General features: G+C 40.1%; 1 protein-coding gene across 2 annotated transcripts in view; it reads right to left on the bottom strand.

The window, feature by feature from the left end:
• The window catches only part of NALCN (sodium leak channel, non-selective), a 374,466-nt gene extending 367,992 nt beyond the window's left edge, over positions 1-6,474 (bottom strand). The window contains exon 1 of one of the 2 annotated variants that reach the window (XM_039473391.2): positions 5,939-6,474. The gene's annotated coding sequence lies outside the window, so the exon portion shown is untranslated. The remainder of the gene's footprint in view (positions 1-5,938) is intronic. The other variant, XM_039473390.2, reaches the window with a different exon arrangement.
• Positions 6,475-22,252: the final 15,778 nt, after the last annotated feature.

Below are 22,252 nucleotides of genomic sequence, written 5' to 3'. Positions count from 1 at the left end.
ACACCAGCAAAAATATCCACATTTACCTAAGCTTGAAGATCTGAAATTATTTTTAGCCTAGGACTCCCTTTCATTCTCTTCCTTTAGTCATCAAGATGTGTTAGCATTAGTTTTAGTGGATAAATCTTTACCATTCACCTCTTTATATCTATTACTGCAACCTGATTCCAGTTCTTCAATCTTGGAATTTTATACCCAATCTCTCCAATGACTTTCTTCACTAATCTCCTTGTCGTCATTCCAATTTTGTGGCATTCCAATTTACCCTAAAGATATCTATAGATCAATATTCCTCCCAGATAGGAATGCTGTAGCTCTCAGTTTTTGCTATCAGATTTAGAGCTTATCTACACCATAGTTAATTCATTCATGTTTTCATTTTTAAAACTTTATCTTCTTTTTTTTTTGTACTTCATAAGATGAAATGCTGACTCCCAATACCATTTTAGGTCACAAACCCTTTAAAAAGATACTGAATCTATGGGCATGTTTTCCCCTCTCTTTCCCTTAAAATAAGCTATATATATATATATATATATCTCTCCAGCAAACAGTAAAATGATGTCCTGAAAATCTGTAGTTCTGGAAAGTATAAGAAGGCAATTCTCGTATGTTGTAAATGAGTCAAAAATAAAAAAAAATTAATAGGTAAAGAAATACATACTAGGTAAATGATACCAATTTAAAAAAAGATGAGGTAGAAGTGTGTAAATATCAGACAACAGTTCTGATATTTATATATAAATATATAAATATATATCAAATATCAAATATATCATATATCAAAATATGTATAAATATGTATCATTATATATATAATATATATAATGATATCATATATATTTATATCATATATAAATATATAAATACCATATATAAATATATAAATATCATATATCAAATCTCAAATATATATATATATATATATATATATATATATATATATATATATATATATTTCAGATGGAGTCTTGCCCTGTCACCCAGGCTAGAGTGCAATGGTACAATCTTGGTTCACTGTAACCTCTGCCTCCAAGATTCAAATGATTCTCCTGCCTCAGCTTCCCCTCCCAAGTAGCTGAGATTACAGGTGCCTGCCACTATGCCCAGCAATTTTTTTTTTTTTTTTTTTTTTTTTGTATTTTCAGTAGAGACAGGGTTTCACCATGTTGGCCAAGCTGGCCTTGAACTCCTGACCTCGTGACCTGCCTGCCTTGGCCTCCCAAAGTGCTGGGATTAGAGGCATGAGCCACTGCACCTGGCCAGCATCATACTTTTGACTGTGCATACTAGAATGCTATGATCATTGATATATGTAGGAAGCTTGTAGTTATAACTGTATTAAAGACAGCAACTTTTATGACTTTAAGGTCTTTTTTTCTCATTTAATCAAACAATTTTTTAAACTGTTTTCTGATATTTACACACTTCTACCTCATCCTTTTTTAAATGAGTATCATTTACCTAGTATGTATTTCTTTACCTATTAATTTTTTTTGACTCATTTACAACATATGAAAATTGTCTTCTTATATTTTTCAGGACTACAGATTTTCAGGACATTATTTTACTGTTTGCTGATAATTTTAGAGAGAGAATATAATATTAATCTAAATTTTCTATTGATAGATAAGTAATTTCTTAAGCATTTGATCATAATGCTCATGGAATATTTTTCTTTTTATTGGTTTTCAAATCCAATGTGTTTATCAGGCTCTATCTAGATGTTGGCTAAGTTTTATTAATTGTTTTGGTACATGATGACCTATTTTCATCTGAATATTTGGATTACTTTTAAACTAAAAGAAAAAAAAGGATCTTATCTCCCTTTAAAACGTGGCTGTGTTCCTTTTGCTGTGATCCTCTCTGTCAGGAAAAACATGCATTGGTGTGTCTCTGCTGGCTGTCTTCCATCTATATCATCCTCTCTCCAAACAATGTCTTCTTTTCATCTCTCTTCTTTGAATAATTGGAAATAATTCTCACTCTTGATCTTTTCATCAATGATTCTCTTGGCTTCACTGTTCTGGTCTATCCTACTTCTAATTCTTCTCCACTCCTGCTGCGGAGGCTCGCACCTGCCCCCACCCCTGACCTGTGGGGTCAGTCCCTGAATTCAGAGCATATTTTGGTATGGCTGCATTTGTCTTGGGACCTCATGGAGTAATTGCTTCAGGAGGCAAGCAATTCTGTCTTACCAAATGCCTACTTCCACCTTTCGCCTTCACTCCTTCATACTAAGGGTCTTTTCCAGGGTCTGTCTGCCTTATTTTTTTGTGCACGTCTCTTAGAAAGGAAATTGTGAACTGAGCTTTAGTTTTTCCCATCAGTTCTGTTCCATCTATACTGAATCCATCAGAAAAGTCTTGGATTCTGAAGCCTAGGAAAGAAAGACCCTCTTATTCCTTTACTTGCGGGGGTACAGATTTCTCGCTATATAAGCTCCTTTGATCATCTACTGGAAGCCTGAGTGGGAAAGCGAAAAGCCAAAATAGACTCCTGAACAAGACAGCCAATTTTCTAAAGGAATCTGCATTGACCTTTTTTTTTTTTTTTTTTTTTTCCCAGCTTTGAAACTTTATAGTATTCTTATTTTGGTTTTACTCCAAAAGGTATATTTTATCATCTGGTTTCCAGATGATTTTTGTAAAGATCAAGTTTGTATATAGCACAAAGGTCAAATATCCAAATTATTATGTTACCTTCTTTTATTTCTGTAAAAGAGAAACTGTGATCCACAAACACTTTTTATAAAAAGGCAGATTTATCTCAAAAGCAGATTAAGCAAAGTATTTAAAATTATAATCTGAATTCTTGAGGAAATCAATTTGAAGACATACATATATCCATTTAATAATTCAGATACTTCTTTTTTCAAAGATATAATTATTGGAAATTTGTTGTAAATAAATTATGTGAATTCTTCAGGAAACCAAGATATTGATAGACAGACAGACACATAGATAGATAGATAGATAGATAGATAGATAGATAGATAGATATGGACATATTTGGATATTTATCCTGAAGAACATAAAATAGAAATAAATCTCTACATTATAACCATCTATTAGGACACTGTTTATAATGACAAAAAGCTAGAAACAGCAAATGTCCAATGATAGAGATATGGTTATATACATGAGGCTGTATTTACTGGGTATGGTGTTATATAGCCATTTACAACTTTTAAGTAAGAAAATTATATAGAAATATTTTTTAATGTTTATAATAAATAGTCAATGGAAAAACAGTAGAAAAGTTCTACAATGCCATGACTGCAACTACCTGAAGACAAGCCCTTAAAAAGACTACAGAAAAGACGCAGATATTGTGATCATTTGTCTTTGGTTGTTAAAACTAAGGTGTGTATTCTTTTTCCTCTATCATTTTATCAACTTTGGTTAAAATTCATAAAATCTATTTAAAATATTTAAGCATTTGCATAGAGTTTGAAGGTATAAAGGCTTGTGCTGGTTAGGTAAGAATTGTATAACATGAGTGAAGCTCTAAAATGTTAATACCATTTTGGGCAGGGGTATTCTCTTTTAAAAAATTTTAAACAGGGCCTCACTCTGTGCCCAGCTGCTCAGTCCGGAGTACAGTAGTGCCGCCATAGCTTGCTGCAGCCTTGACTTCTCTGGACTCAAGTGATTCTCCCACCTCAGCCCCATAAGTAACTGGGACTACAGCTGTACACCACCACACCTGGTGAATTTTTTTTTTTTTTTTGAGATGAGGTTTCAACATGTCGTCCAGGTAGAACTCTTGGGTCCAAGCAATAGGCGTGCCTTGGCGTTGGCTTACCGAAGTGCTAGGATTACAGGCATGAGCCATCGTGCCTGATCTTGGGGACCATTCTTAATATGTTTAAACTCAATATCATAGTTCCCGAGCCAAAACTAGAAAATAAGACATCTCACTGTATATCCACCTGCTAACATATTTGCCTTTCGTGAAGGATTCTTAGGTTCTGGGTTTATCTCTTTTCTTCACTCACCACCCAGCTTAGTTTGTCACCACCCAGTGCTTAGCTTATCTTAGGATACAGTGGTGTAGAAGTGAATTTTATTCACAAACTTGAAATCCACATGTTACTCTGACCCTGGGATAAATTTATACAGCTATGGTATTCTGAAATTATCTGAACATCATTGATGATGATAAAACAAATGTACATTTGTGCACATACACAGCATGCAGGAAAGATAAAAAAATCAACTGGAACCCATTTCAAAGAAATGCCATACCCACAAAGAAGAAAATGCTACTCAACTCTTCAGTTCACTAAACATCAAGTAAATGACACTATTTTGAGTAGACCTTTTTTAAAGGTACATTTTTTTTCTCCTTTGAATATCTTGCAAGTCTGATCCAAAGTTATACGTGCATTGCCACTATTTTATGAGATACAATTTCTTCTGGAGTTTATATATAGAGATTTTAGCACAGTCCTCATCAGTGACAGCACATTTATTCTGCAAACAGATCATGTCTTCTAAGAACACAGAAGAGGATCTCACTGAACCTTTTCACTTTTTAAGTTTTTCTCCAAAGGCAGATTTTGTCTTCACTCTGTCTGGTTTTAGCAATGGCTATGTCAAAGTACACTACAGAAGAGTATACTCTTCTGTGTACAAGGCCGGGAAAAATCTACCCTGGAAAGGCACACAGAATGAAAGCCAGCCATTTAGGGAGTAAATGTTTGTTGTTGCAGAGGTTTGGGAAGCCATGATTTTTATTTAGAACTGTGGAAACCTAATCTTTGAACATAAAAAGCCACTCCTGCAATTTATCTGCCTCAGGGATAACTACCACAGTGAAATCACTCCTCTCCCAGGCCATATCAAATCACGGTTTTAGTTATGAACATACAAATCATTTTTTTTTTCAAAATCGCCACTTGTTAATTTTTGATCCCCTATTAGAGGTATAGCCCACCAACCACTAACACAGAGGTCACTGGTCCTCAACCCACATTTCACCACCAGGGCAGGCGGGCCTAGCTGATGACCAGACGAACACCAGATTAAGAGTAAAACCTTCCGAGGCCTGAAAGTGAGCGTGTATTTTTATGCATCCTTAATAATACAGTCTCTGAAAAATTGTACCTGAAAGTGAAAGATTTATCCTATGGTATTTAAAGCACTAAAGGATCTGAGTTCAGAGTTCTCATACCATCCTGAAAGAGGAACATTCAGTCAGCAAGATGACCCCTGATCTGGGATCTGGGCCCCCGAGGGATCCCAGCCAAGACATCCTTGCTAGTCTCGTAAAGACTCAGTGACAAGATGGTGTTGCTGAGGACACTGCTTTGCGTTCGGTGTGGCCACCCTAATGACGGCTCCTTAACCAGGCCAATGAATATACCATCAGGGACATTTAGCAAGGGGCAATCCACAGGAGCATGGGGGCGGGGCAAGGCCGGGGAAACCTGGTGGAGCCAAGCTGCCCTCAGCTCTGCGCGTTGGGCCAGAGGTTTACCCAGGCAGCGGCCTGGTGCAGAGGGGACAGGTGCAGTGCTGTCGTGAAGCCCAGTGGCCTCGTCCTCAGCCACCTGCCCCCCAACACCTGCTAGATACCCAGGCTTGGCAGGCCTGAGGTCTCCCCGGCCCTGGGCTTCCCGAGCCAGCCTATGCACAAACCACAGCAGGCGCCCCCGACACCCACTTGCAGGGACAGGGAGGGCACATCGCGGCTCCCGCGCCCCAGCCAGGCCGGCGAGGACCCCAGCGCCCCGCTCTCGGGTGGGGGCGCCCCTCCCCAGTCCTCCCCATCGCAGGATCCCTACCCACAGACCCTCTCACACCCCCAGTGTCCCTGTGCCGTCCTGGCCCGGCCCTGCGGAGGAACCAGCCGGCGCGCATCCCGGGCCTCGGGCGCAGGGCACCGAGCCGGCGGCGCCACAGCCTCCCGGGCGCCGGCGGAGGTGACCAACCTGTAACCCCAGCGCTCAGAGCGGTCATGGTGCCCGCGAGCGGCGGCGGCGGCGACAGTGGGCGACGGGCGGGATCCGTGCCAGGCGCGGCGCCCACGGCTGGCGGGGAATGCGGGCCCCTCACCTACCGCGGCTCCGCTCCGCTCCGGCAGCGCGCTCGGCCCGGCTGGGGCCGCTGCTCGCGCTCGCGGTGTCACTGAGCGCCGCCGCCGCCGCCGCCGGGCGGGCTGGGGGAGGGGTCGGAGCCTGAGTTTTCCGGCCGTTTTAAAAAATGATTATTTTATTTAAAAATTTTAAGTTAGCTTTGCTTCAGGGGCTGCAGCGATGCCGAAGGGCGGGCACCGCGGAGGAGGCTGCGCCGCAGTTGGTGGCGAGCGCCAGGGTCGGTGCTGCCCGCAGGGGGTCTCACAGCAACAGCTGGGCCCTCCTGTGCCAGCTCCTCTCGGGGGTCTTTCGTACTCTACAGCACTGCAGCGGCAGTGTGCACAGGGGTCCGCCGGGCACACGCGGGGTACACGGAAGTCCACCGCCCGGAGGCCGGGAGCCCGGCGTGCGAGCCTGAGGTCTGACTGTGCACCGTACCGAGAACGAGGACTGGTTCCACCCCTGAGTCTGAGAGGGGGAACTGTTCACCTCCAGTTTCACCCCGGAGTTGTTAAGTAATGAATGTATCCGTCACATTTATCGTAGTTTTGCAAACGGGTTGACATTTGCCTTTAAAATTCAAATATGTTGTCGTGAGGATGAGACAAAGTCCAAATTGACAGTCCCCCCTGCCACGCACACCATGTGAGTGTACCTGTTCAGCAGACCGCATCTGAGGTTTCCCAGGGCTTCCAGCAAAGCCTGCTTAGGGAAATCTGGCCTCCTAAGCACCATGCCCAGGGCGACATCTTCCCACTCATTCCCACTCCCTGAAAGCTTTACTTTGGGTCTGGAATCTTGCCATGTAGTCAGATATGAAAATCCCCAAGGAACTCTTGACCAGTGATTTAGACATCATGCACACAGGCATATAAATAAAGGGAAAGAAAAAACTGAACGAAGCTCCCTCTATCAGACAAATTCTAAACAAAGAACAATTGTTTATCACAAAATGTTATGTGGCAAGGCATAGAAGCAAAATGATAGAAGCCTACATTTAAAAAATGCATTTTCTGGTTACATATATTTAAGCTACCTTCTTAAAAAGTTCATTCACAATGTATTCACATTCATAATCCAAATTAGCACTTTTTACTGTTTAAAGGGAAAATTTTAAAATATTGGTATTTCATGAAATACAAAATCATGAGGGATTTAAAAAATTTTCTAAAGATTTCAGAGAAACTGTATCAAAAGCTAGGTTTTAAACAAATGATAAAAATCACTCCTCATAAGAAAACATTGACAGTAATTTAAACAATGGTAAATATACAACCGCTTTGTTTAGAAAAAGTATTTACCTTAGCCGGGCATTGTGGCACACAACTGTGATCCCAGCTACTCGGAGGCTGAGGCAGGAGAATTGCTTGAATCAGGAGGTGGAGGTTGCAGTGAGCGGAGATCACACCACTGCACTCCAACCTGGATGACAGAGACTCTGTCTCAAAAAAAAAAAAAAAAAAAAGTATTTACTAATTTGTTTCTTTCATCTTTAGTTGCAGCTCTCAATTGTTTGATCTAAATACTAGTTTATTTCACAAACTGAAATATATATATATATATATATATATATATATATATAGCTACATATTTAATAGCTGGATGATAGTGTATTATTCTTGGAAATTTATTTGAATTATCTGTGAGAAAATAATATTAATGAAATATTTAAACACCAAGATATAATTTTTTGAAGTGGTAAAGACAGTGATTATTACTAATCTCAGCACCACTCCTCAGCAGAGAAAGAGCATTTCAGACCCTTCTCTGACCTTGGTTGAACTACCTCTGTTTAAGTCTCTATAATGCATGCTTATGATCCAAACAATCCCGTGAATGATGGAGACAGTCTTGGAGAATTCACGAGCTTCAAGGATGCTATGGAATCCAGCACACTCCTATAATGCATGGGGATCCACTGCACATGGGAGTAGATGATCACTTTAAGAAACAGTTACATCCAATATATCACAGTACCCCTTCTACCTGCTCAGTATCTCTTTTTCTTTCTTTCTTTTTTTTTTTTCTTTGTTATTTTTAGAGACCAGGCCTCCCTCTGTTGCCTATTCTGGAGTGCAATGATGTGATCATACCTCACTGCAGCCTCAAAGTAAAAGTAGAAGGGATGAACAAGCATCTTTTCCAGGTTGAATAGGCCCTGTAACTACACTTATTGCTGGAATCCAGTGAAAGTCAGTTGTTGGCCTGTGGGTTCAAGCTGATTCCTTGTAATTCAGGTGTGTTTTGTTTGACTCATTTCATACTTTTGGCAAATTAAGATCAATTACCAACACTTGCAAACCACAAGAATTTTAGTTTATTATAAAAAATTGGGAGATCTGGCCAGGTCATGTCTGCATTCCCACATGGCAGGGGACTGCTGGGGGCATCTCTTGCCTCCCAAAGATGGACATATAATTTCCATTTGCCACCATGTCGCCAGCCTGCTTCAATTCCTGACCCTGGAAGGTGCTTGCATATGGGAGCCTATATAATTAAATCTGTATTTGACAGTATGAGATTGTGGAAAGGATACTGTCAAGCAGAGAGAAGGCAGTCAATATAGGGTTTTTACACTAAAGAGGGTGAAGCCAAGCCAATGCATAACCAAGATAGCAGTAGCCTTTGGCTTAAAGGAAATTGTGTTCATGGTTCTGCAAGTGCTTTGGAATGGAAGTGATATGGCTTGTCTGTGTCCCCACCCAAATCTCATCTTAAATTGTAGCTCTCGTAGTTCCCATGTGTTGTAGGAGGAACATGGTAGGAGATAATTGTATCATGGGGGCGGTTCCCCCACACTGTTCTCATGGTAGTGAATATGTCTCACGAGATCTGATGGTTTTATAAGGGGAAACCCCTTTTGCTTGGTCTTCGTTTTCTCTCTTGTCTGCTGCCATGTAAGACATAACTTTTACCTTCCACCGTGATTGTGAGGCCTCCCCAGCCATGTGGAACTGTGAGTCCATTAAATCTCTTTTTCTTTAAAAATTATCCAGTCTCTTGTATGTCTTCATCAGCAGCATGAAAACACACTAATAATACAGGAAGTAGCTATGAAATGCAAGACAGTAAGAATTTGATGAAAACAGGATATTTGCTTCTCACTAATTCATTTGTTCCCACTGCTTATTTCCACCTCTAATTAGTATTTCACTGGACACCACGGTGAGTTACTGAGAAAACAACAGGCATGCTAAAAGAGAAATCTGAAAATCCGTAGAGGGATTGTCTTATGCTCTATGGAAATACAGGCACCGAATCAACTGGAGAAGGATTCTGCTTAAATACAATTCTCTTTCATTTGATTTATGAGTAGATGATGCTTTAGTAACTACACAAGACTCTAGTTTTTTTGAGACTCTTGTTAAGATTTGTTTTACTCTGTATATACTTGTTTATGTTGTGTGATTTCAAGACCCACATGCCACCAAATATTGCCATGATGAATTTTCTCTTAGAAAATTAAGGTTTAAAAGACACACCAAAAAATGTAAACAGGCTAATAGGCATCTTTTGCTTGTTGACTCATTAACATGGATATCCACGTACAGGCATTGCTGGGAGATCGTGCAGTTTGGTTTCAGACCACCGCAATAAAATAAATATCACAATGATCAAAATGAAGCACGTCATACAAAATTTTTGGTATTCCAGTGCAAAGTTACATTTACACTGTACTGTATACTAATATGTGTGTGTGTGTGTGTGTGTGTGTGTGTATCTTAACTTAAAAATACTTTATTGCCAAAAAATGCAAATGATTATCTGAGTCTTCTGTGAGTCATAACTTTTTTTTTATTTTGAACATCACTCTTGTGACCCAGGCCAAAGTGTAATAGCAGGATCTTGGCTGACTGCAACCTCCACCTCCCAGATTTAAGCGATTCTCCTGCCTCAGCCTCCCGAGTAGCTGGGATTACTGGTGTCTGCCACCATATTCAGTTAATCTTTGTATTTTTACTAGAGATGGGGTTTCACAATGTTGGCCAGGCTTTTCTAGAATTCCTTACCTCAAATAATCTGCCTGCCTTGGCCTCCCAAAGTGCTGGGATTATAGGTGTGAGCCACCACCCCCAGCCCCTCATAACCTATTTATTGAAGGAGGTCTTGCCTCATTGTAGATGCCTGCTGGTTGATCAGGTTGGCGCTTACTGAAGGCTAGAGTGGCTGTAGCAATTTCTTATAATAAGACAACCATGCGGTTTGCTGCATAGGTTGACTCTTCCTTTCATGAGAGATTTTTCTGTAACATGCCATGCCATTTAATGGCTTTTTACCCACAATAGAACAGTTTTCAAAATTGCAGTCACTCCTCTCCTACTGCTTTATCTATTAAGCTTCTGTAATGCATAAACTTTATGTAAAGCAGTCAACTCCGCCACTGCTTTATCTATTAAGTTTATGCGTTACTCTAAACCCTTTGCTGTCACTTCAACAATGTTAACAGAATCTTTACCAGGATAAAATTCTATCTCAAGAAACCACTTTCTTTGCTCATCCATAAGAAGTAACTCATCCATTTAAGTTTTGTTAAGAGATGTAGCAATCACATCTTCAGCCTCCATTTCAAATTCTAATTCTCATGCGATTTCCACCAAATCTGCAGTTACTTCCTTTACTCAAATTTTGAACCCCTCAAAGTCATCCATGAGGGTTGGAATCAACTTTACCCAAGCCCCCATTAAAGTTGACATTTTTTATATCCTTCCATGAATCAGGAATGTATTTAATGGCATCTGGAATGGCGAATCCTTTCCAGAAGGTTTTCAATTTATTTAGTCCATATCCACCAGAAAAATAACTATCTATAGCAGCTATAGCCTTACAACATATATTTCTTAATAAGATTTGAAAGTGACAATGGCTGTATAATGAATTTTGCGTTAGCAGGCATGAAAATAACATTTATCTCCTCGTACATCTCCAGCAGGGCCCATGGATGACTAGGTACATTGTCTATGAGCAATAATAGTTTGAAAATAATCTTTTTTTTTCTGAGCAGTAGGTCTTAACAGTGGGTTTAAAATATCCAGTAAGCCAGAGCTGGGTGTGGTGGCTCATACCTTTAATTCCAGCAATTTGAGAGGCCGAGGAAGGAAAATCGGTTGAGCCAGGAGTTTGAGACCAGCCTGGGCAACAAAGTGAGATTCTGTCTCTACATAAATTCAAAAAATTAGCTGGGCATGGGGGCATATGCCTGTAATCCCAGCTACATGGAAGGTTGAAGCAGGAGGATCACTTGAGCACACGAGGTCCAGCCTGCAGTGAGCTGTGTTTATGTCTCAGCACTCCAGCCTGGGTGACAGACCAAGACTGTCTCAAAAAAGGAAAAAAGAAAAAAAATTCTGGTAAAATATGCTATAAACAGATGTGCTGCCATCTAGGTTTTGCTGTTCTATTTCTAGAGAACAGGTAGAACAGATTTAGCATAATTCTTAAGGGCCCTAGGAGTTTTGGAATGGTGAATGAGTAATGGCTTCTACTTAAAGTCACCAGCTGCATTGGCCCATAACAACAGAGTTAGCCTGTCCATTGAGCTTTGAAGCCAGACATTGGCTTCTTCTCTCTAGCTGTAAAAGTCCTGGATGACATCTTCTTCCAACAGAAGGCTGTTTTGTCTACATTGACAACATGTCATTTAGTACAGTCACCTTCATTAGTTATTTTAGCGAGAACTTCTGAATAACTTGCTGTAGCTTCTGCATCAGCTGCTCCACCTCATATTTTTATGTTATGGAGACAGCTTCTTTTTCTTAAACCTGATGAATCAATCTCTGCTAGCTTCAGATTTTTCTTCTGCAGCTTCCTGACCTCTCTCAGACTTCATAGAATTGAAGAGAGTTAAAGCCTTGATCTGGACTAGGCTTTGGCTTCAGGGAATGTAGTGGCTGGTTTGATGTTCTATCCAGATCACTAAAACTTTCTCCAAATCAGAAACAGGGCTGTTTTGCTTTCTTATCATTGGTATGTTCACTGGAGTCGCACTTTTAATTTCATTCAAGAACTATTCTTTTGCATTCACAACTTGGCTAACTGTTTGGGGCAAGAGGACTAGCTTTGGTCTATCTCAGCTTTTACCGCGCCTTTCTCACTAAACTTAATCATTTCTAGCTTTTGATTTGAAGAGAGAGACTTGGAATTCGTCCTCTCACTTGAAGGCTTAGAGGCAATTGTAGGGTTATTAATCGGCCTAATTTCAATATTGCTGTGTTTCAGGGAACAGAGAGTTCCATGGAAAGGGAGAAAAAAGGAGGAACAGCCAGCTGGTGGAGCGGTCAGAACACATGCAACATTTATTGATTAGGTTCTCTACCATGGATATGTTCATGATGCCCCGAAACAATTACAATAGTAACATCAAAGATCACTGGTTACCTACTGCCATCACAGATATGATAATAATGGAAAAGTCTGAAATACTGAGAATTACCAAAAGGTGACACAAAGATAACAAAGCAAGCATATGCTGTTGGGGAAACAGCCCCGGTAGACTTGCCTGAGGCAGGGTTGCTGTAAACCTTCGATTTGTAAAACAAAACAAAACAAAAAATGCAACATCTGCAAAGCACAGTAAAGCAAATCACGATAAAAGGCGACGTGCCCATACAGAATTCAGTCTTGGCAGAATAGATGCATTTTGGTAATGGAGTGCCTGGGGAAATTTAAGGCAGTTTGCCTCCCAGATCTCCCAGCAGGAAGCATGATGTGGGGTGTCTCTGGGGAAAGGAAGGAGATACCAGAAGAGGTGTCACTAAGTTTTGTAGCCCCAAAGATCAATCTCACTGTAGCTCTGTCTTGGATCTTGAGGGAAGTAACAAGTGTGATGAGTTTCTATTGAGGAAAGAACTGCTGGGTTAGTGGTCTTCACGTGCCAGTGATACTCTAGATGAAAAACTTGAATAAGTCCTCTTCTCATAAGTCAGCATCTCTAAGCAACCATAAAACATTTATTTGTAATTAAATATTTCAAGGGATTGAATGATACCTCACATCGTGGCTTTTCCTTAAGGTGATGTTCTCCACACTTCTCTACCTGGGCCATCTTAAATATTTCCAGAGAGGTTCTCATTAAGTATCTCTGGAGTGGGAAAGGCAACTATGGAGAAATCCTCTTTATAAAACCGGTGTCCTTCTGAGCAACACTGTTCCAGTAGTGTACCTGTTCACAGGCATTCCTTTCCTAACAGGCCAGGGGGGACTTCCCTCCTTTCCTCCCTGTCCTATGAGTCTGTATGCTTCAACCATCCTCTGGATCAGTTTTGCAGTCCCTATAGACCCTGCACTTACGTTGTAGCTGTGTTATCTGAAGCACTAAGAGCATGTGAGTGCAATTAGGTGGTAAATATCCATCTGCTGAGTCAGAGTGGAGGTCTTTGAAAGGCTGGCATATGGCCTTTAATATCTCATTGAAATCAGCTGTGGATGGAAGACAGGCTTGGTATACCCATCAACAGAAAGTAAAAGAACAAAGGGTAAGTTTATAGAAAGATGCTATTACCCCTCAAAGAGACAGAAGCTGTGAGGTTTATACTGGGCAGAAATATCTTCAGGCAAAAAAATGCAATTGATTTTTCTTATGGAAAAATGAACGGCCTAATGGCGTGGAGAGAGGATGAAGGACACACTGGACTTGGAAAGTCCTGTAGTCTAGAAGTGCGAGTGATCTTCACACTGTGCATACTTTACAGATTAATCCAAAAAATTTTCTGCATCACCGTTTTGTTCTACTTTAAGATTATATTTTCAGAGGAAACTAGGTTTTCGAGGAAAAAAACAAAAGGAAGCCTGTGAAATTAGGAGTAAACAGTAATGCCAATTAAGTGCTCATGCTGAGAGCAAAACAGAGGCCTCATTGTGTTGCGCTGTAGCTGAGCCAATCGCCCAGAGGAACTGGTGGACTTCTAAAAACAAAGGTCAAGTTTTCAAGTGAATCACTCAGCAACAAAATGAAGCTTATTTTGACCACTTAACAAAGGCTGCTATAAGACAGGAGTAAAGCTTTGGTTCCAAAAAGAACCGTAAAGACCTTATTTATTGCATAAAATATCTTAGCGAGTACAGGATGACAATCCTCAGACCCCTCAGGATTGATAGGCTGGGTCACTCCATGAGACATGACATCCAAAAGCATGAGCCGAGTGGGAGAGGGAGCCAGCGTGGATGACAGGGAAGAGAGGGGATGAGCCTCATTTGCTAAGTTCTGGCCAGATGGAGCAGCAGCGGCTGTTACTCATTTCAGTCCTTCTCTTACACATTGCCCAGAAATCAGGACCAACGAAGATCCTGGACACATTGTGCCTGGATGGAAAAAACTTCATGAGAGAAGCAAGTAGATTTGAGTAGCTGAGAAGCAAAAGGTAGACAGTTCTGGATACTGTTGACAACACACCCGGATCCTAACAGGCCGCTGCAGTTACCACCCAACTTCTGTTAGAATGACTGCTAACTTCTCAGAACTGTCTCCTTCCCCAGACAGTGGCCCTCTTCTGAACAGGAGATGTCTTACGGTCTTATGTAGGTCAGCATAATCCCACCCTGACCCAGGGGCAGTCTGAAGTCGGTGACAAGCGGACATGTTTGTACAAAAGCTAGGCCTCTTGCCTCCAGATGGGCCAACTCTGTGTGTTCTTCTCCAGAGCTCCCTGCTGATCCAGGCTGAGGCTGAACTCCGTCTCTCCGTATATTTGGAAGGAGCATGCCTTATGTAGTTTTGATTGCTCGGTAGTATCTTCTATGTGTCGATGAAGTCAGTATCGCTGATCATGCAGTTCAATATTTTTGCATCTTAATTTTTGTTTCCTTGATGCATAAGTTTCTGTAAAGTTTGTATTAAAATCCCCCAGTATAACTGAGGGTTTATATTTCTTTGTATTTCTGTCAGTTTTGCTTTATGTGATGTGAGGCGATGTTATAAATGCATACAAATTTAAAATTGCTATATTTTCCCAATGAGATAAAAGTTTTGTCATTCCAAAGTGACTTTATATCTGGTTTATAGTTTGGATTTGTGTCCTTGTCTGAATCTTATGTCAGATTGGAGGAGGGGCCTGGCCTGGTGGGAGGTGATTGGATTATGGCTGGTGATTTCCCCCTTGCTGTTCTCGTGATAGTGAGTTATCAGAGATTTGATGGTTTTAAAGTGCATGGCACTTACCCCTTTGCTCTCTCTCTCTCCTGCCACCATCTGAAGAAGGTGCCTGCTTCCCCTTCGCCTTCCACCGGAGTACGGAGTAAGTTTTCCTCAGCCTCCCAATCACGCTTCCTGTTAAGCCGGCAGAACTGTGAGTCAATTAAATTTCTTTTCATCATGAATTAGTCTCAGGTAGTTCTTTATAGCAGTGTGAGAATAAAGTAATACACCTGGTAACGCTTTTCTCTTTAAAGTGATATTAGTGTAGCCACCCCAGTTCTCTTCGATATTTTTCATCCTTTCACGTTTTTACTTTCTATTCTTTAAACTTTTTTCCCTATTATTCGAACTTTAACTTTTTATATTTAACTTTCAAACTTTCTGAATCCTAATTTTTGAGACACTCTGATTGTGCATGTTTGTCTTTTAATTGAGTATTTTGATTATTTATCTGCCCAAACTTCCATTAGAGAAAACCTGCTGATGGCAAATGGTTCCTTTTTGTTTGCTTGACTAAGTCTTGAAAGATAAATTTGTCCTGATATACTAAATTTCTAGTCTAGTTTAGTCTTTATATTATCTCAGCACATTGAATATAAAATAACACGCCAGTATCTTCTAACTAAAGTTTCAATTCCTGAGAAGTCAATGCTCAATCTATATGTGGTTTTGTATTGTTTTCTGTTTTTTTTTTACATTTACTCCTTGTGTTTGGTTTTCTGGGATTTCTCCATGATGGATCTATGTATGGATGTCTTTTTATCTAAATGATTTGAGACTGATTAGACTCAGAACTCATGGATTGGTGTTAATTGTGTCTTCTGCTCATTCTCCTCTGCTCTGGGGCTCCAGTTCATGTACACTAGCCCATCATGCTTTATCCTTCATGTCTATGGATCTGTATTTCCTTTGTTCCTTTATTGTGTATTCTGAATAGTTCTTCTGACATGTTTTTCAGTTCATTTATGCACCTTGCTGCATCTAGTAAGCTATTAAACCAGTCTTTTCCATTATTAATTTCAAATATTTATTTAGTTTTGGAAATGCTATTTGATTTTTTTATATGGTTATTTGTTTTTTATTTCCTACAGATATTTTTAGGTTGCGCTCTCTCTCTCTCTCTCTCTCTCTCTCTCTCTCTCTCATCACCTGTACCTGGCATTTCTCCCCATGTTATCCCTCCCCGACTCCCCACCCCCTGCTGTCCCTCCCCTGGATCCCCCAACAGACCCCAGCGTGTGATGCTTTTTATTGATTTGTGCTCTAAACATAGTAAGTATAGTTATTTTATATTACATATCCAGCAATTTTCAAAGTTCAAATATTTTCTTGTTTTGGCAGTGTGTTTTTTCTGAAGACTGTTCATCACGGTGTCTGATTTTCTCTCTGTGTTGCTTATTTTCTCAACAAGAGCTCTCTGAAAAACTGTTTTACAAATTTTTTTTGAGACTTAAGATGAAGATAGTTTCTCTAGAGAGGATTTGTTTTAGCTTTCTCCATACACCTAAAGATGCTAACGGTCCATAGTATAAGCATGACTAAAATTCACCGCCTGTGATTTTTTTGTATTACTTGCGGGAAGACATTTTGTCTAAAAGTCCGTACCAGTGCATACTCTTGGTTATAAATCCTTAGGGACAATGCTTCCTCACGCTCAGCTAGGAAGGCAAATTTTCCCGTGGTCCTCTGACTTCTCAAGTCTATGGAATCCAATGGAAGATTTAAAGCTTTTGGTTTTGCTATAAACAAAAGTTTAATTTCAACTGGATAGGCAAATTCCCTTATGGTAGAAAGGCCTTCAACCTCTGCTTACAATCCAGGATTCTTTCTTGTTGCCTGCATTTGGCCTGATGATTGCTTACTGTCTTATTAGCTCCTGGATGCTTTTAGGAAGAATTAAAATTTTTACTATTTAGTCTAGTTTTATAATTGTCACCCTATTTACCAGGAAGCTTTTCTAGCAAATCTAAGCCACTTTTTCTCCGGAAACAGAAGTCACTGAACACTTCCCTGAATCGTTCATAAAATACTTAAGTAGACGTTTTCACCTCCTTGCTTCCCCGTGAACTATGGGGCATGCTTCTACCTCAGGGCCTTTGCATTTAGTCTTTGCTATGAAGTACTCTTCCCTCAGAAATCTTTGGAGCTCATTTGGTCCTTCACTTCTCTGGGCTGTTTTTCAATTTTTATTTTAGAATTGGGGGAACATGTGAGGGTTTGTTACGTGGGTATATTGCATGATTCTGAGGTTTGGAGTACAAATGTATCTGCCACCCAGGTAGGGAGTATATACTCTATAGGTAGTTTTGTTTTGACACCGAGTCTCACTTCGTTGTCCAGGCTAGAGTACAATGGCATGTTCTCAGCTCACTGCAACCTCCACCTTCTGGGTTCAAGCGATTCTTATGCCTCAGCCTCCAAAGTAGTTGGGACTACCGGTGTGGGCCACCATGCCTGGCTAGTTTTTGTATCTTTAGTAGAGATGGGGTTTCACTATGTTGGCCAGACTGGTCTCGAACTCCTGACCTCAGGTGTTCTGGCTGCCTTGACCTCCCAAAGTGCAGAGCCACTACGGCTAGCCTCTATAGTTAGTTTTTCCCAACCCTTATCCTCTCCCTCCCCCTTCCCTTTTGTATTCTCCAGTGTCTATTATTCCCATCTTTATGTCCATGTGTACCCAATGTTTAGCTCACACTTGCTAGCGTTAACATGCAGTTTTCTGTTTTGGTTTCTTGTATCTGCATTAGTTCATTTAAGTCCTTCACTTCTTGTGCATTCTCTTCCCAGTCAAACTTTCACTGTCCACCCCATCTCAAACGCCCTCACCCCAATCCATATTTCTTATTTTTAAATTTAAAACAGTCTTTGTTCCTTACGTAGAGAATATCCAACATTCTCTATATTTCACTTATCTTGCTCACTGTCTACACCGCTGAAGTAGAAGGTTCATCAGGGCAGGGGTTTTGTTTGCTTCCCCCATTCCTCTACCCTTAACACCTAGAACAGAGCTTAGCACACACTAGGCACTGAAAAATGTGTGTTGAATGAATAAAGGAACAACTGCGGTCTTGGATCCTGTCTTTTAGGGACAGAGACGAGTCTTTTAGAAATGCATGACTGATGTAGCACAACTGAATTATTATGGAAATGTTGGAATAGCAAATTAGAATTAGAGCTAAAAATAAATAATTTGCTAAACTTTGGGTCTGGCAAATAAGGGAATCTGTAAATAGTTTAAACAGGAGAGCAACCAGTCACGCGAGTCAGTTGAAGAAGAGCGTTTACCTTGCGCTGGAAGAAGAAAGCATATTATTTCAGAGGATTTACTCTCTACTCCCGTAGTTTTACTTTTTAAAATGTAGAAGATATGCTCTTTGAGAGTAGGAATTTCTGTCAGTTTAGTTCACTGCTATATTCTCTCCCTCAAAAGTGATCTTGTATGTGTTACATTCTATATTTACTTTTTGAATACATGATATTATGAATATTGGCATTGACATTATTGTCAAGTTAAATCGTATATATGATTATGACGTGAATATAGCCACAGCTTACTCAGCATGTCTTTTTGTGGGATGGTCAGTAGAAACCCACCATTTAACTGGATATCTTGATAGGCCACCTGAAATTAAGTCTTCAATGAACAATGTTTATAGAAAAGCACATTTTGGTGTCAAAGCAAAAACTGCTTCATAAATAAGCATCCATTTCGTACATAAGTCTCTGACAATCTACCAGGATAATTTAGAGACATTTCCTATAAGTCACTTGTAGCAAAAGGTATGCTCTGCATATATTTAGTTGGAGCCACTGGTAGTCCAGCCTTTCTGTGAAGAAAACAGCACCCTCTATTATGAGATGACTCAGTACATGTCAGGAATCATGGCTTGGGGAAAATATAGCAAGGCCTGGATTGCAGCCCCATGCATTCCCTCCGCCAGGTGTCTGTGCAGAGCATGACTTGCACAATCAGACAGCACAATCAGCTCGTGTGTGGATGGCTTTCCAGAATGTTCACTTGCATGTCTGCTAGAGGTGCACAGTGAGCCTGCCTCACCCGTCTTCTTCAACATTATCGTCTACAGTCTTTCCAGTTCAAATGATGAGAAAGTATATCTCATTGTTTCGTTATTTTATCTTTTGTTGCTCACCTGATGAGTTTGAACTTTTAAACTACATTTTTATGTATTTCCTGTTTTTGTGACTTGTCTTTTGCTACAATTTACTTATTTTGGTTGGAAATAAGCAAATGTTATTCCAATAAAATCAATTTGTCAAATTTCTTATCAATTTGTAAAATTTGATATGTTGCTATCATTTTGCCAAGCTTATTATAATACATAGAAGAATATACTTTTTCTCTTCAGTGGTTCTAACATTTGTAGACTTTTATTGAAAAACTGTTCTCAGAATCTTTTTTATTTGAATTGTATTTGGGCTCTGGTGTACATGTGCACATCCTGCATCCAGCAGGATTGTTGCATGGGTACATACGTGCCATGGTGGTTTGCTGTCTCCATCACCCTCCCCAGTCGCCTACATCAGGTATTTCTCCTGGTGTTATCCCTCTCCATCCTCCACACCCCTACTGCTGTCCCTCCCCTCCCCTCCTCTCTACCCCTGCGCACCTAGCCCTGTGAGTGTGGTTCCCTTCCCTGTACCCAAGTGTTCTCATTGTTCATCACCCACCTATGAGTAAAAACATACGGTGTTTGGTTTTCTGTTCTTGTGTCAGTTTGCTGAGAATGATGGTTTCTAGGTTCATCCATGTCTCTACGAAGGACACAAACTCATCATTCTTTATGGCTGCATAGTATTCCATGTTGTATATGTGCCACATTATTTTGTCCAGTCTATCATTGATGGGCATTTGGGCTGGTTTCAGGTCTTTGCTATTGTAAACAGCACCACAATGAACATATGCGAACATGTGCCTTTCTGATAGAACTATTTATAATCCGTTGGGTATGTAACTAGTAATGGGATTGCTGAGTCAAATGGAATTTCTATTGCCACACTGTCTTCCATAATGGTTGAACTAATTTACACTCCCACCAACAGTGTAAAAGTGTTCCTATTGCTCCACATCCTCTCCAGCATCTGTTGTCTCCAGATTTTTTAAAGATTGCCATTCTAACTGGCATGAGATGGTATCTCAATGTGGTTTTGATTTGCGTTTCTCTAATGACCAGTGATGATGAGTATTTTTTCATGTTTGTTGGCTGCATATTTTTCTTCTTTTGAAAAGTGTCTGTCCATATCCTTCGCCTACTTTTGAATGGGGTTGTTCGTTTTTTTTCTTGTAAATCTGCTTTAGTTCTTTGTAGATTCTGGATATTAGCCCTTTGTCTGATGGGTAGATTGAGACATTTTTTTTCCCATTCTGTTGGTTGCCAGTTTATTCTAATGATTGTTTCTTTTGCTGTGCAGAAGCTCTTAAGTTTCATTAGGTCCCATTTGTCTATTTTGACTTTTGTTGTCAATGCTTTTGGTGTTTTAGTCATGAAGTCCTTGTCTGTGCCTAAGTCCTGAATGGTTTTGCCTAGGTTTTCTTCTAGGGTTTTTATGATGTTAGTTCTTATGTTTAAATCTTTAATCCATCTGGAGTTGATTTTTGTATAAGATGTAAGGAAGGGGTCCAGTTTCTGCTTTCTGCACATGGCTAGCCATTTTTCCCAACACCATTTATTAAATAGGGACTCCTTTCCCCATTGCTTGTTTTTGTCTGGTTTATTGAAGATCAGATGGTTGTAGATGTGTGGCATTACTTCCAAGGCCTCTGATCTGTTCCATTGGTCTAAATCTCTGTTTTGGTACCAGTACCATGCTGTTTTGATTACTGTAGCCTTATAGTACAGTTTGAAGTCAGGTAGCTTGATTCCTCCAGCTTTGTTGTTTTTGCTTAGGATTGTCTTGCCTATGCAGGCTCTCTTTTGGTTCCATGTGAAGTTTAAAGTGGTTTTTCCCAGTTCTGTGAAGAAGGTAGCTTGATGGGGATAGCAGTGAATCTATAAATTACTTGGGGCAGTATGGCCATTTTTACAATATTGATTCTTCCTAACTATGAGCATGGAATATTTCACCATCTGTTTGCATCCTCTTTTATTTCCTTGATCAGTGGTTTGTAGTTCTCCTTGAAGAGATCTTTTACCTCCTTTGTTAGTTATGTTCCTAGGTATTTCATTCTCTTTGTAGCAATTGGAAATGGGAGCTCACTCATGATTTGGCTCTCTCTTTGTCTGTTATTGGTGTATAGGAATGCTTGTGATTTCTGCACATTGATTTTGTATCCTGAGACTTTGCCAAAGTTGCTTATCAGCTTAAGGAGATTTTGGGCTGAGATGATGGGATCTTCTAAATATATGATCATGTCATCTGCAAATAGGGACAATTTGACTTCTTTTCCTAATTGAATGCACTTTATTTCTTTTTCTTGCCTAATTGCTCTGGCTAGAACTTCCAATACTATATTAAACAGGAGTGGTGAGAGGGGGAATCCTTGTTTAGTGCCAGTTTTTAAAGGGAATGCTTCTAATTTTTGCCCATTCAGTATTGGCTGTAGGTTTCTTGTAAATAGCTTTTATTGTTTTGAGATACATTCCATTGATACCTAGTTTATTGAGAGTTTTTAGCATAAAGGGCTGTTGAATTTTATCAAGGCCTTCTCTGCCTCAATTGAGATAATCATGTGGTTTTTGTCTTTGGTTCTGTTTATGTGGTGAATTACCTTTATAGATTTGCATATGTTGAACCAGCCTTGCATCCCCGGGATGAAGCCTACTTGATCGTGGTAGATAAGCTCTTTGTTATGCTGTTGCATTTGGTTTGCCAGTATTTTATTGAAGATTTTTACATCAATGTTCATCTTGAATATTGGCCTGTAGTTTTCTTTTTCAGTTGTGTCTCTGCCAGGTTTTGGTAGCAGGATGATGTTGGTCTCATCGAAAGAGTTAGGGAGCATTCCCTCTTTTTATATTGTTTGGAATAGTTTCAACAGGAATGGTACCAGCTCCTCTGTGTATGTCTGGAAGAATTCAGCT

Source organism: Saimiri boliviensis, chromosome 16, assembly GCF_048565385.1.
Source record: "Saimiri boliviensis isolate mSaiBol1 chromosome 16, mSaiBol1.pri, whole genome shotgun sequence".
Taxonomy (NCBI): domain Eukaryota; kingdom Metazoa; phylum Chordata; class Mammalia; order Primates; family Cebidae; genus Saimiri; species Saimiri boliviensis.
The sequence above is the reverse complement of the archived record's forward strand: the minus strand, read 5'-3'. Positions and strand labels throughout refer to the sequence as shown.